Below are 13,219 nucleotides of genomic sequence, written 5' to 3'. Positions count from 1 at the left end.
GGAGACAATGGCTTATGAGCTCCAGGTGACAGGACTGCCCCAGTGCCTTGGAAGAGGAGAGTGTGGCAGAGGTGCTGGGAGCCCAAAGGGTGTTTGCTCTTTGCAGTGGTGGGTGGTGAAGAGCGCAGGAACAGCTGGTCCGATTCTGGCACCATTTCTGGGGGGGGGCTATTGCTAATGCAATCGAGAGTAAGTAAGGGCAGGAGTGGGGGTCTCTACATAAACACTCCAGAGACACCCAGGCACACATGCTCACATTCTGAGAATTCTTTGCACATGAGCATAGGAATGGGGTGAGGTGTACATTTTTTCTGTTACTAAGAGACAGGCTGAGAGAGCTGAGAACGCGAAGGAGAATGTCTCTCCCAGCAGAGGTGGTGGGAGGGGTCTGAACTTGGGTGACAAGGATCTGTTTGTGCCTCCTTCATTGCATAGGCCTGGGTAGAACAGGACTGATAGTGTTCTTCTTGTTTCTGCCCACCTCAGAGGAGGCTGTCCCTTTTTGAATGAGAATGAATCTTGACTGGCATAAATGAGATCTTCGTGCAGCAGCCTCTTGGAATGGGGCCTATTTTTCCTTTTCTTCTTTCCCTTTCCATGGAATACCCGTTGAAAAGCTACAGTGACTATTCCATAATTGCAGGAAAAGCTCTGCTCAACTTTTTCATTAAAGTCTACTTACCTGGAAAAATAAAGTCTTTTAAGGACCATGACTTCATAAATATTTATAGTGTGAACAGGCGTCACTCTGGTCCTGTAGGAGAATGGGCTCATTCAGTTTTATTTATGATGTGACACTCGGGTGAGTGACATCCGTCATCTGGGTCGGTCCTACACTCTGTTCCACTGAAGCATGTTTATGGAGTGATTATGCCTGCAAATATTTGCTATATTTAGTCCCTCTCCTCCCCTAACCCCCTCTTAGCCTTTTAAACTCCCCAAACCAGCAAAAAGCCAAGCTTATGGTCTAGGGAAGATTTGAACCCTAATGACAAGGCACAGGGGCTGGAACAAATGCTATAGAAGCATTTGACGAGCTGCGAGGCAATTTGAGTGGGAGCAATGGTGGTTATTATAGCATTCATACACTGTGGTGTTTTTGTTGGGCCTGTATCTAGCAGGTGAGAGCTCTCAGCTGGGCATTTGACAGGTGATGGGCACAAGCCTGGGTGATGAACGCAGATGGGTACTTATGAAACTTTCTTTCCTGGGGAGCTTTCTCTGGACAGGCTCTCATAGCCCTCAAATCTGTCACTGTGCACCCTGGGGATCTGGGGGCAGGGGACAGTGTGAACTCTGTGGCCTCCCCTGGGTCAAGGTTTCTGGTGAAACCCGAGGCTGTCCCCTCTCAGCCACACCTGGCTCCTGGCTGTGGGGTAGCAGCTGCCCTTCTTCAGCTGGGGAGGAGGGAGGGCCACCTTTGGCTTCTAGTTTTACAGCTACACATGCCCTGACCTAGGCATTCCAGGCTGGACCCAGGCCTGCTCCTGGGCTCAGTGCTCGCCTGGGATCGGCTTGGCCACCTATTGTTTATCCTGGGAAGGGCCAGGTCTTGGCACAGAGGCCTGAACTGTTGCCAGCATTTTATTTTTAGAGACAGGAAAATGTTTGCTTTTTGGCAGCTTTTTTTTTTTTTTCTTTTCTTTTTATTTTTTGGCACACACCGGGACGGCACAAAAAAAGTTCAAGTGAGAGATTCCAAGCCTTAAATTCATGGCATGTGACATAGGCAATAGTACCATGAACCTCTCAACAGAAGCCTTTGTGGAGCCTAAGGCTTTCCATTAGCAGGCCTCTTTTGCGGAGTGGGTCCTGCCTGTTCCCTCCCCCCACACCCGCCGGCAGCAAGAGGTCTCTAGTCCATAGACCCCCCAAACTGGACATTTGATGAGTCCTTTTGCAATGTGTCAGCTGGTCTGAGATTTTGTAGTTCTTACCTCCATTCATTTCCTTCTCTACCAATTCATAATGCAGTCCAACTTGGTAGACAGAGGAAGAAAAACAATCAGCCCGCTAAATCTGATGTTTATCTCCCCTCCTCAGACCCACTGTCATTGTCATCATGATGCTTGGGGCAAAGCATCCAGCTTCCATGGCAAGAAGGGCATTACTACACTTGGAGAGTGCATTTCCAACTTTCATTGAAAATTATTATTTGTCCCAACATTGTCCCTCTTAAAACATATTTTCTAGGTCCTGGGATTCTAATTACTGACAATTTATCTGAAAGCACTATGTAAACTGTAAGACATCGGGCAATGGTAAAATGGAATGAAAACAAAAAACCAGAAGCAGACCCATAAATACAGGGAACAAACTGGTTGTTGTCAGAAGGAAGGGGGGGTGAGAGGAGGGGCGAAATAGGTGAAGAGGATTCAGAGGTACAAACTTCCCGATAGAAAATAAGTCACGGAGATGCAAAGTACAGCATAGGGAATATAGTCAATAATACTGTAATAACATTATGTGGTGACAGACGGTGATTACACTTACCGTAGTGACTCCTGAGTAATGTATAGAATTGCTGAGTCACGATGTTGTTTACACCTGACACTGATATAACATTGCATATCAATTATACTTCCATAATAAAATTTTTTAAAAAAGAAGAAGTTGAATTGCGTTTTCTACCTTCCTTTCTCCCCAACCTTTTCAAAAATTACTTTCTTTTTCATTGAAGAATGGTTGACACACAATGTTAGTTTCAGGTGTGCAACATAGTGATTTGACAAATCTGGATGTTATGCAATGATCATCACAAGTATAGCTACCATCTGTCACCATACAACCCTATTGCAACATCCTTGACTATATTCCCTTTCATCCCTGTGATTTATTCATTCCATAACTGGAAGCCTGTGCCTCCTCACCCCTTCACACGTTTTGTCCACCTTCCTCCTCCCTCTGTGGCAACCACCACACACACACACACACACACACACACACACACACACACACACACACCCTTTTAATTACAAAAATAAAACACACGTACATTTGGGGCATTTGGGGCTCAGTTGGTAGAGCAAGCAACTCTTGATCTCGGGGTTGTGAGTTCAAGCCCCATGGTCGGTGCAGAGTTTACTTTGAAAAAATAAACATGAATATATTCTTCTTTGCCACTTGATTACCTTTCATTTTTCTTTTTGCTGGAGTACATCCTCTGGTAGGTTCCTTTTGCTCTCTCTCTTTTCTCCGCCAGAAAGTGTCTGTGGATAATACATTTTTCTGAGGGCTTGTGTGTCTGAGAATATATTTTCATCTCTCTCTTGAGTGTTAGAGTTGTTATACAACTCTAAGTTTGAATTTACTTTTCCTGAACATTTCTAAGCTATTGTTCCATTGTTTTCTTGAAACTTCCATGGTTGATCTGAATTTCACTCCATTGTAGGTAATTTATCTGAATCCTATTTTACCTTTTAGGACTTTTTTTCACCTTGATGTTCTGGAGTTTTAGTATAATATCTGTATGTGTCAGTTCATTTTTAAAATTTGTCCTCCTTAAGACTGATAGGCTCTTTCAATCTGAGGGCTCCAGTCTTTCTTTAGTTCTAAGATGTGGGGTGGTGAGGAAAAAAGCCAGAAAAGTTATAGTGATCTATACGAAAGTGCCAGGGAGTGGAGAAAAGGAACTAGGTGGTCTGAGTATTGGGAGGAATTTTAAGGGGTTCTAAAGAGAGGGAGAAGAGTAATATTTGAAGGGATTCATTGTCAGTAAGGTAAGGAAAATGTCCTCAGAAGAGTTTTTAAGATCTGTGGATGTACATCAAGACTATATTCCCCTCTTTGGTGTTTTAGGGAGAGGCTAACACTTGAATTGCTGTTTGTTATATTTTTTTCTGTGGGAATGTTTTTTCTGTGATCTGTGGCTGAGACTGAACCACGGACTGCCTTGGATTAATTAGTTATAGAAACAATTATTATTATTCTTATTAAGCAAGTATTTTCTTTCACTCTTTCTCTCATTCTCCCTTTCCTCTCAACTTCCCCTCCTGGTCCAGGCTGCAGGTTCTTCTTTTACATAATGAAGAAATGGAATTACATGCTCTGAGGTCCAGCCACTTCTCTATGACTCTCATTCCCTCTCTCTTACTCATCTTTCATTTACCTACCCAAACATTCTTTTTTAATGGCTAATAGCTCATAAGAAGCATAGACAAATAGTTTGTTCATTCATTTCTGTAATCTAATTAGTCACTAAATGAGCTGTCGTGAGTAGACTATAGATTTGGACAGAGAAGATGGGATGTGACCAAGCTTATAGCAGGTCAGGACTCCTGGCTTAAGATCTGGCGTGTGAAGTTTTGCCAACCTCCCCAGAAGCAACTACTCTATCCTGAGGAATTTCTTCCATAGATTGTCTCAGTCCACCCACTGGAGTTGATATGTGGCAAAGGGGAGAGATATGGGAAAGTCTCCACTTACAACAGCATCTCTGAGCAGACAAAGGCCAAAGATGGCAACAAAATTAAATTATTCTTTGGGACACCTGGGTGGATCCATTGGTTAAGCGTCTGACTCTTGGTTCTGGCTCAGGTCATGATCTCACGGTTCGAATCGGGCTCCACACTGACAGCACGGAGCTTGCCTGAGATTTTCTCTCTCTCCCTCTCTCTCTCTCTCTGCCCCTTCTCTGCTCTCTCTGTCTCTCAAAATAAATAAACTTACAAAAAACTTTAAAAAATTAAATTATTCTTCTTGAAACCTAATCATTGAATCAGTTTTTATTTTTACTATGTGCATGTTTTACCCTTTAAACAGTACTAAAACTTGTTATTAAACTTTTACAAGTATGAGGAATATAGGAGTAATCATTGAGGGTCCAAATTCTCCTAGGAGATTTGGATTGCATGAGGGCTATTTCTTCCACTTCTAAATATACACATTAAAGTGTTTGATAGGAAGAGGCAGTAAACATATGCAGCCTATATAATTTGAATTACTCACTCTCCAAACTCAACAGTAATTAGGGCTTGAGCAGCTACAGGCCCAACACCCCTGACAAATACTGAGCTGGTCGATAGATGCTATTCTTCTCATTAGACTTTGAGACATGCCTAAGTAGGAATGCAGTATATTATATTAATACCATTTTGATGTGTAATGTGGCTCTTTTCAGATGACTTCCTACATAGCGATTGAACTTTGGTAAGTGGATGCCTGGTGGTCTTGGGTAGGATCAAGATGGGAATGAACTTTCAAGTGCTGAAACTCTATCAAGGTCAAACTCTGCTGACCCTTCCCATTCTAGACGGAGGAATTTGTTCTGTGGATTCTCTAGGTTCAGCCATTGGAGCTGATGTAGGACCTGGAGGAAAGATTTTTTTTTTTAATTTGGTGTTTATTTATTTCGAGAGAGAGAGAGAGAGATACAGAGTCTGATGAGGGACTCAAAATCACAAACCGTGAGATCATGACCTGAGCTGAAATCGAATCAGATGTTCAACTGAGTGAGCCACCCAGGTGCTCTGTGCACACAGAGGAGAGAATTTTGGAAAAGGGAAAAAGGATTGATGTTCAACCAACAATAGCATCTCTGAGGGCAGAAGATGCACTCAGAATTAAGTTCAGGAATCCTTTGAAAATGTAGGGCAGCCAGGTGAGACCGGTTCACTTGGACCCTGAAGGAGATCAGGTGTTTCTTCCAGTTGCCATCAACATTTCTTCTTTTCTGGAATGCAAGGTTTCCTCTACTTTGTGTGTGACCAGTGCTCCGTGCATCTCCAGAGAGGGTATATGCTTTCCATGTCATAGATACTCCTGCCCTTCTGCGAAGAGTGTGACAGTGTGAGGTTTTTAAAAACTGTTTTACAAAAGAAACTTGTATTTACTTTATAATCGCATAATGTTGTACAGTATTTAAAATTTTTGGTTCATCTCCAACTCATCGTGGCTCCTGACTCTTTAGCTGTCCTACGTTGTCCTTCAGCTTCTGTCTAGACTTTCTGTTCAGCAGTAAATGCTGTATACATTTGTATGTAAATACTCTTCTGGAATTAGGTGCCTAAGGAAAGAATCCATTTTTAAAGGGAGAGAACCTGAAATAATAACCACCCCTTTTTTTTGAAAATGTAGGTTTTCATATAACAACATTTGTAAAAGCAGGCCCACCTCTCAAGAAACACATGACAAGTATCTAGCAGATGTCATTACTGCAAAGCATTCCCCTCAAAACCCTTCAATTTTCACTTCCTCTGGGTTTGCTGCTTTAATGGCAGAGCCCGGCATGGTGACACCCTCTGCTTCTCAAAGTGTGGTCTGCGAGGCTCTGCCAGATGGTCTCCTTCAGAATAAATGCTTTCAATATGATAACGTTTATATTTGTGTTTCTGGCATGAATTAACAATTTTGTCATGATACTTAATAAATAACAGATTATTTCATTTCAATCTCATAGAATCCGGTACCTTTCTTTCCATTATGTCTGATGAGGGTGACTTTTTTTTTTTTTTCCTGTTGGTAGGATGACAGCAAGCTGGGGCAGAAGAATTGAGCTGTAGCTCTTCTTCCCTAGCTGAAGCGGTGTGCAGCCTAGAAGGGTTTGAGATCCATTGCTCTTACAAAGGTCGGGTTTGCACAACATTAGAAAGGGACAGTTAGTTAGGGCTCCAACATGAACAACCTCTGTAAGCTTCAAGATTTACCCCCTGGGCCTAATATTCTGGAATTTGGTGACTAAGTCTGTGCTCTCTGGCCACATCCATCATGGTTTGTTTTTTTTTTTTGTTTTTTGTTGTTTTTTTTTAGAGACCTATCATATTCCTTTCTAAGCCTTTATCTTTCCACACAGAAATCCTTATTTTATAGTTCTGGCAACAGTAGAGGGGATTTGGAGGGTGACTTTCCATCTCTTGGTCATCTTTTTTTGCATTTCTCTAGACTCTCGTAGTTAGAAGAACTGCTACTAAATTTTATTCATGCAGTCCGTTTCCTGCGGATGTCTGTGGCTAACAGAAACTGGTCCAGGCAGACACAGCAACAGGAGGCATGGTGTGAACACAGACTTCATGCACTTCAAAGGATGAGTTACATCAAAAGCGGTATGGAAAATTGGTTTGGAGAGTGGCTAGGGATTGTAATGTCAGTAGCTTACGCTTCTCTCTTTGAAGACAAGTGAAGTTAGGAAAGGGAAAAGAGTAGATTTCCTTGAGAGAAAAGGGAAGATTGGGCATCTTTTGGCAAGGGGTAGGCATGCATGATTTTTTTTTTTTTTCCCCACTACCAAACTCACTACAAGAGCAGACTTTTCTCCTCGTGACTGGATCCTCACCATCAATTCATTCTTTAACCTGTAAGAATTTGGTTTCCATTCCCAACCTGTCTCTGAAACTACATCCTCAAAGACCGTCAATGGCCATCAAATTGGAAAAGACTAAAATCCGACTTCACACTACTCATCCTTTCATCCAATGTCGTATAAAAAATTCTCTCTAACCTTGGATTTCTATAACAATGTTGCGCTTATCGATGACTTCTCTGATGGTTTCTTCTAAGTCTCCTCTGTTGCTTCCTCCTGCTTCTCCACTAAAATTGGAATCTCCCAACATCCTGTCTTTGGCGCTCTGCCGCTGTTTTGTTGTTGCTGTTGCTACCATGATGTTATCATCCTGTCCCCTGGCTCCACCTCTCATCTTTGTGTCTGCAAGTCTGATCATGAACTTTATTCTGAGCTGTGGAATAAATTTGTACAGTCTTTCCCACACAAAAATGTCCTATTCAGACAGGAAACCATTGCAAAGACACCTGGCAAGGATGCTAAGGACCTGCACCGGGATGTTAAGAGTGGAAAGACAGGATAGATTCATGAAATACTCGGCAGATAAAATAAGCACAACTCTGATGGATCGACTGTCCAAAGAAAGGGAGGAAGAGACAGAAGGAGAGAGATAGAAGGGGGCAAAGTTGAGCGCAGGTGTTGTAGCTTGGATCACTTGGAGGTTGGTGTGCCCTTTACTGAGCTGAGGAATACATGGTTAAGGGGCAGGTCTGAGGGAGAAGACAATGGCTTCCCTTTAGGACGTTCTGAATATACCACATATCTCTGCCTTTTTGTCATTCGAGTCTTCCTTTTGTAGTGCTGTTAGAATTATCTGCCTAAAACAAAGGTCAGATTATGCCATTCTCCTCCTCAATTTTTTTTTTTTTTTTTTTTTTTTAGTGCTTATTAACTGCGGAGTTGTTTAGACATTCTGTCTCCTTAACAAGGGGTTTGAAGCCCTGCACAAGCTGGCTTTGTTTGATTTCATTATAATCTCCTAGCACAACAGAACCCACCATGCAATTTCTCACCTTCTTGCCTTTTCTCAAGCTGTTCTTTCAATCTGGACTGCACTCCCCACTTTTTCTGCTTAGAAAATTCCACTCATCGTTTAGATTGCAGTTTGTATGGGATTATATCCCTCATAAAGCCACCTCTCACCCTGGTTGGAATTAGTATCTCTTTATTCAACTTTTCTGCAGCAATTTATGTGTATTTTTCCTGGTATTATAATGCATTTGCTCAAATATGCATTTCTTCTATTGGTTGATAAAACTCTTTAAAGCTGGGGAAAGTATCTTATTTGTCTCTGTTTCATACCAGCTGCTTGCACATGACTTCCCACATATTTGTTGCTTATTAAATAATGAATGAAAAGCAGAGAAACAGTTAGAATGGAAGAGGAGTCAGGGGGAGAAGTGATTGGTAGGATAGGCTTGGGCTTGCTTTAGAATATGGCCAACTGGGATAGGCACTTTGTGTGTGAAGAATAAGTGTGGGGAATAATAATGAGGGAGGCAATGAATTCTGGGTAATATGAGGGACTCATATTTAAAGACAGGATCTTATGACACAAAATCATGTATGTACACAATTTAGCCTTACTCAGAGGCAGACAAGCCAAAGTGTAAACTCCTTCATCAGCAGGAAATTATTACTCTGCCCATTTAAAAAGATACATGGCCTCTTTGTGTAACCAAGACTCCTGTATATTTAGCTATTGCTGCTGCTGTCCATTGTCTGATGCCATAGAGAGACGGGACCTTGACTGATAGTGTGGTGATGACTGCTATGCCCATTTAGTTAATTGTAGAAAAAGAAGGGCAGGAAGATATGCTGATTAATGGGATTTCCTTGACTCTTAATTATTCTTTTCATATGTTACCCTTTCATCAACCTGCATTTATTTTCAGCAGCACAAAGGAAAAATGAAAAAAAATATTTTAATAAGGTGAATCCCAGAATAATAAAATTCCTGACCTTCTTTCTGGATTCTTTCACACAAATACACACATCTTTTATGTTTATGTCTATATTATGTATGTATTGTATGCATTCTTTATATATATTTTCTATGTAGCTGTGTAACTCTCCATCATCAGTCCATGCTTAGCCCAAACCTCTGTTAGCAGGAGGACTGCTAGTTGTGGGTTAGAAATAGAAACAGAGATGACCCATATCCTGACTATTTCTATCTTCAATCAGCTGTTTTCCTTGAGGACAGATACTTCCCCGCTTAGCACCAGGTTTCTGAGGGAAACCTGTGTACACGAACAATGCCAGGTAAACCAAATGTAACCATTTTATTTCTCTCTGAGGTCTGGCTGCCAATCCCTTTGCTGGACCCCCGTTCATGGTAAGTTGGTACGTATGAGAGATACCAGGGGATGCCTTTTGCTTGGGCTTGGGGCTGGCCTCAGAAGCCTGGGGGATGGCTCCTCTCTTCTGGCCTCACTTGGGCTCTCACGTGGCTCCCCCAGGTCAAGGAGGCTTTCTGAGGTGGGAGGCAGCCAATGTCCTTGTCAAGTGACTTTCCCCTAATGGAGTCCTAGAAGAGCTCAATTCCTTCACAGACATCAAAAAGCAAACCCCAAAGGGCAGACTCTAGAGAGACTCTATTGTATGGAGCCTTCACCTTCTTCTTATGTGCCACCCCTTCCATTCCGTAGCATCATGACCCAATACTGTCTGTCTTTGGCTCTGCCCAATTTCAGTGTGGGGAAAGGAGAAGGGCTTTGAGCTAACTCAGTAGGTTGGATATGTGCCCAACATTGGTTTAGAGGCTAAAGTGATGGCAACATTCTTGCTGAAGATGATGATTTCATTGGATACCTATGGTTCCCCATCTCACAAATCCACCTTCTTAAGCCAACCTTTGCAATAGTAACCAGCTGTGGTCAGATGCAATTGACAGCACTTGCCCTTGGCTTCACCAGGCGCCTCTCACATTCTGCACCATTGGCTTCTTTGCCACCTTTGTGGCTGCCTGTGGGAACCTATGCAGACATTCTAAATCATGGGTAAACCTGGAAGTGCAAGGCAGTTAACTCTCTGGGGCTATTCCAGCCCCTTCTTTTTTCTGTCCCTTGGGCTGTCAATTCTGAGATACATTGATACAGCTTCTCATGAGAGTTTCTGGAAGGATTGCATCCTACTTGTTCACAGCAATGACCAGCTGGTCAATACACCCCGGGGGTTGGCTTTCCCTTCTTACTTGCTTCACTCTTTATGGTTCTCCACTTTTGTTTCTAGAATTGCTTCCCAAAATAAATCTCAGGGTTCTGCTTTTTAGGGGGACCTAGAAAATAGATTGGCGCTGGGAGTGGGGGTGTGTGTCACTACAAATGCTGATCATACCCATTGCATGTAGAATGTTATGGCATTCTATTTGAAGTGGGACATAAGAGGACAGGGGGCTTGTTGGTTCTTTATAAGACACACTGAAAAGTGTGGACCACCAATTAGGAATTTCAGTTAAAATAAAAATAAGAGTACGCTGAGGCCAAGTGATGGCATCTCCTGTCTAGAAATTTTTAAGATCGAAAAGACACTCACCATTCTGGAATGGTTTGGCTGGAGCCCTACATTCAGGCCAGAGGATGGAGATAAATTTCCCTCGTCCTAGACCAGTGGCTAGACCCAGACTCTTGGCTTTAATTGTCTGATGACAGGGATAGATCAGTTATTTTCCTGTGTTTCTGTAAACACGTGGAGACTTTCCATCCAATGGAAGTGACCGGGAACTTTCTTAATGTGTTTAGAGTTTTGGGGCTGAGAATCTTTTTTTAAACAAGTAGAAAAATAAGCATATTTAGTATATTCTTTCATTGTATTAAGACTAAAATGTCTTTTTACTTGTTAAAAGCAACTGTTTGCCTTTCTACAGAAAACATTTGAAATGTGGCAGGTGGTGGCAGAGGGCTCAGAGGTCACAGTTGTGCTAGTTACCTGGACTAGGTTTAAAACAGTGGGGAGTGGGGTGGGAGGACGGGGTGAAGTTAGAGAAATGAAGACAGCCCGGCAAACACTTTCCATCCCCATCTAGTTACCCCCTAACCCATCTAACCAGATTAAGTACCCACAGTTTGGTAACATAATGTTTAAGCCACCCTCAAGATGATGGCAGGGTATATAAGCATGATGATTTAGTGTTTAATCAGAAGAGAAAAGTTTTAGACCTCTCAAACTGAAGACAGCAGAACAATATTTTTAGCCACTTTTTTTTTTCTCCCACGAGTCTGTTGTAGTTTGAAAATGTTGAGATGTCATTTTTGCTATAACTGCCTTTCAAGGATTCTGCTTTGTGACCACTTTGTTTCCAAAGGCTGATTTTTGCTTATTTAGAGAGTGATAGAATCATAGTTTATTATACGATATCTGTTAGGGGGTAGGCGTGTTACAGATCACCCAATTTAACCTATAGCTTAGGCCTCCAATTCAGGTGATCCGACTCCACGGTAATGGCCCTCAGGCTTGGAAAACACTATCTGTAATCTAGCTATTTGCACTAACTAGGGTAGAAAGCTACCTGTTAGGGATTGGCATAGGGGAAAATAAGTTTGAAGTGTGAATTGAGGTGGAATCCGCTGTAGGTCAATAATTCTACTGAAAACTAAGGACTAACGAACGAATACTTATCCTCTTATCAAAACAGAATTCCAAAGGGATACAGCAGTTGACTTTCTTTTTCCCCTTTGCAGCTCTGACCAGTGTGAGCAACATTTGCATTTCCTCTTTTATAGATCCAGCGATCAAGAAAGAATTTATCAATAGATCTGCTACCTCATAAAGAAGAGGTCTTGGTTGATGACTTGAGTCCATTCAGAGCTTGGACAGGGGAAGATTGTGCACCTTGGTCCCCACAGTCACCGCACTTTATTTACCCCAGGCGCTGCTTTTTGGATACCTGCTTTGTTACTTAACGGTAGTTATTTGCAAAATAAACCTCATTTTGTGTAGGACTTTTCTGTTTTGAGACAGTGGTGTAAGTAAGAATGTTGGCTGGGGTCTCTTGAATATTTGTGGTTGGTGGCTCCTTAGAATGGAGTCCAAATCCCCAAGGGCATTATTTTGTCCTGTGATTTTGCTCACAGGGCGCAAAGGATTCCAGTTCTACGTTGTCTGTCTTCTGGAAGCGGGATGCAGTCACTCAGCCGCTGTCCTCTTCCTTCCCCCCTCCCCTTTTGTACGTGAAGAGCTCCTCTTGGGTCTCCTTCCTCCCCAAGGACCGAAAACAGTGGGGTGACCTGAGTTCTGTTTCAGCAACTAATGGGATGTGTCCTCTCCTTCAAATAGTTCACAAGCCCCACATGATCTTTGGCAGGTGGGGGTTCTAATATGATTAATCTGTGGGGAAGGAGGTACATGTGCTCATCAGACCTTGAGATTTCTTCCTGTGCCCCTGTCTGTGACCAGCACTGGGGCTCTGTTAAATTGTCAGGGACTTTTTGGTGGCCAAAAAAGAGAGCCAATCAGCCATAGACACATTATAGAAAACATGGCCTTGAGTCTTAAAGTATATTTATTTAACATGACAGTAGGAAATGTATGATTTCAGATTAAATTCAAGTAGGGGGCCACAACACTGCCTTGGAGCTGCCCACGTGCACATGCAGCATTCTACGTAAGCGAAGATGTTAGAGGCTGTGGTCTGTTCCGTCACAGATGGCTCTGATCCCAATCATTCCTCAGTCACTGGAAGCCCATTAGTGGAAGACGATTATGAAACTGATGATTATTTTCTTTGTATTTCTGGCTTTTCTCAACCACAGGGAAAATGTGAGGTAGGTGTGGGATCTAAGAAAAAAAATATGTGTACAAAATGAGAAGCCACCCTGGCCTATAGTGCTAGCAAAAGGCAAAGAAGTCTGACTTATTTTAATATTTTCAGTAAATATCAGCTGCCTGCAAACAAAACTGATATTGAATAAACTGAGAGAACTTGATTCAATTCCCTAAAAA

At 42.3% G+C, this 13,219-nt stretch overlaps 1 protein-coding gene across 1 annotated transcript in view; it reads left to right on the top strand.

Annotated features, from left to right (window-relative positions):
• The window catches only part of CUNH4orf51 (chromosome unknown C4orf51 homolog), a 47,096-nt gene extending 34,877 nt beyond the window's left edge, over window positions 1-12,219 (top strand). Inside the window, exon 4 of the mRNA XM_053900704.1 lies at window positions 11,959-12,219. The gene's annotated coding sequence lies outside the window, so the exon portion shown is untranslated. The remainder of the gene's footprint in view (window positions 1-11,958) is intronic.
• The last annotated feature ends 1,000 nt before the right edge of the window (window positions 12,220-13,219 follow it).

The sequence above is a fragment of the Panthera pardus genome, unplaced genomic scaffold, assembly GCF_024362965.1.
Source record: "Panthera pardus isolate Hobbes unplaced genomic scaffold, ASM2436296v1 HiC_scaffold_13, whole genome shotgun sequence".
Lineage (NCBI taxonomy): Eukaryota > Metazoa > Chordata > Mammalia > Carnivora > Felidae > Panthera > Panthera pardus.
This window is presented reverse-complemented; position numbering and strand designations above follow the sequence as displayed.